Below are 2,921 nucleotides of genomic sequence, written 5' to 3'. Positions count from 1 at the left end.
CGATGGCTGTCAAATGACCGCTTTTGAAATAAACATTATAGTCTTTTCCCGTTGATTGTAATTAATACATAATTTAGCATAGTCATGCAGTAAGTTCAAGAAAAATAAAAACCTGGAATTTAACAATTTTGATTAAAGTCTCAAAAGCGGTCATTTGACCGCTCTGGTAGGTTTAGTGTTAATGACGCTCAGTGTACATGATTTTAAGAGTATACCACCATTTTTTTTTCCAAATGGTGACTTCGCATCTTATCCAACAAAATCTTTTGTTCATAAGAGTGTTCTGCGGCTGGACGAATTACCTAATTTTCCGTTTGCACATTCTCTGTACGCACAGAAATCATACTGCCTTTCCTTTTTCTTATTTTCGTGTTCCATACTTGAAACGCTTATATTCTTTCACTCTATATTTGAAAACGCAGAGCGAATTGACACTCTCAAACTAGAAGAAAGAACTGAAAAAGGCTAGCAGAAACCGCGGGAATGTTTTCAGTTTGCTTGCAACATTGTATGCCTTCATGGGTTCGCAGCATATTCTTCAAAAGGTTCCGTTCACTATTACTTTTCTACGATTGCTATAGTTCATTCCCGACTTTCATGTGTTTTATTTCACAAATGGAAAACAATGAAGTCTCTAGCAAGGCGCACATGTCATTGCATAAAGTATTTGTTATAAAACTGCATATGCAATGTTTTGAACTACACATATTTTATTTCGCGTGTGGTTTGTTTAGGACTGCATTATTTTTTAACTTCGCCCTCCCATGCAAGCCAAGCAACACCGGGTCAAAAATAATAAACAAAAAAGAAATGAAGAAAAAAAAGCACCTTACGATTACGAAGCTGAATCGTTGCCAACGTGCCTAACGCATGTTCTTCGTACATGATAATCCATAGTTGCTGGAACTGAGCAGCCTCACTTGTTGTGATACGGGCTGTCATGAAGACGTAAGAGAAAAATTGACAGCAATGGAAAAAAATCTCGTTTCATTCGCTTGACGCTTAACGCTTTCGCATTTCTAACATAGATACATTTCTCCATTTCATTTTTTGTTTAATTTTATGTCCCAAAAAATTGCACTTATTAATATCGGGTAAAAAAAATGAAAAGAACTAGTGGAACTAGTTCGAGAGTCTCGTTCAGGTGGCGCGTCGACGCGCCAAAACACAGCTCCAGATTATCATGCGTAGTATTACTATTGTGACGCACTGGACCTCGTAAACAGAAAAGGGAACACGTGGTAAAATAGAAAAGAAAATAATTAACAAGTAAAATGCCAATACAAAGAAGAAGAGAATAGAAACGAAAAGATGCTCAAAAAGAAATTAGAATTTAATACAATAGAAAACTAAACCGCTCCGAACACGCTAAACTAAACAATGACACGTGGGCTCACGCAGGAGCAGGCGGTGTCACACCGGACCTTTAAACGGACTAGTGGGCGAGGGGAATCAGGGAACGAGGGAGCAGGGTATTGGCAAGGGGGCAGGACGGACAGGAGAGCTTACCGGCAATAGATATCTCGAAAACAACAAATGGGCACCAGCTACTTGTTCGGCGTAGCACCGTCGAGTGACCTCAGAAGGTCCTCGAATATTTACACAAACTCGAAATGGCATGGCTAGCAGGGGAAGTGGTGAGGGGGTCTCAGGGAGGAAGGTTCCCGAACGCGAAATGGCTACTTGATAAATTACCTCGGTGTGAACGCAAAAATGGGAAGGGAAGGGAGAGGGCACGGAGGTTTCCCAAAAAGGGCGCCGATTACTATAGAACGCACGCAATATACCACCACTGGCCGCACGCGGTTGGCGGAAGGCCAGACTAAAACTCAAAAAGATAAACTACGCAAAAAGGCCGGTCCACGTGGGGACGGCTCGCCAAATCCAAAAGGGGAAATCCACGATCCATTAAAACGCAAACGCAAAGGGGGGTAGGGAAAAAAGGGGGGAAATAGGGCAAACTCAATCACTCAATACTCACGCAACGATTCCGCAACACTCGATATAATCCAAATTCGCAATTATCCCACTCTCACTCGCAATTTCACAATCCGGAAAAGGCTCACTCTATCACTCTTAATCCCCTGGCTCGAAGTGGTGAAATTTCCGGTCGCTCTGGCCCTCGTGGGCCTCCAGGGCCTCGGTAATTGGCTGGGGCTGCTCAGCTGAGAGGGCTACGTGCTTCGGCATTGGTTGGCAGTTCCGGCATGGCAGGGCATTGGTCCGTTTCAAATTTGGTCGTCCGCCGGGCCTTCCAGGGCCTCGTGGTGGCTGCACGGCGCTGGCTTTGCCGGCGCGCATGCTAGCTGCGCGCGCCGGTCAATCGCACGGCAGGGCATTGGTCGGCTTCAAATCGGCTGTGTTGCCGGGCGTTCCAGGGCCTCGTGTCGGCGGCACGGCGCTGGCTCTGCCGGCACGCGTGCTGGCTGCGCGCGCCGGTCAAGATGGCGGCCTCCAGGCCTGTCAAATCCTCCCGGGCACGTCCGCGGTCTCAGAGGGAGAGGACTCCGCCGCTGTCACACGGGACGTTTTCTTGCCCGTGTGACGGGACTGCACCGGGGCTGCATATTGGTGGCGATGGTGGTGGCTGGGCGTCCATCCCACGGGCGACTCAGGGTGCTGTTCCTCCTGCCCATGCCATCCCTGCCTTCCGCTGCCTCGGCCACGTAGCCGTTCTCGCGGTCTTTCCAGGGATGCTTTCCTCGTGGCAGGTCCACGACGGTGTTCTCGATGCTGGTGTTGTTGGTAGGTCCTCTGAGCCGGTCCTCGAGCCAGTGCCCTACGGGGAAAGGGGAATGGTAGCAGGGAGGGAGGGGATCTTAACTCTAATTACAATAAACCTAAAACACTAAATAAACGCAATTACCAATACTTAACTCTAAGACGCTATACTCGAGGCCTATGGGACCTCGAGCCAGGAG

Source organism: Cephus cinctus, unplaced genomic scaffold (genome assembly GCF_000341935.2).
Source record: "Cephus cinctus unplaced genomic scaffold, Ccin1 Ccin1_scaffold1783, whole genome shotgun sequence".
Taxonomy (NCBI): Eukaryota; Metazoa; Arthropoda; class Insecta; order Hymenoptera; family Cephidae; genus Cephus; species Cephus cinctus.
This window is presented reverse-complemented; position numbering follows the sequence as displayed.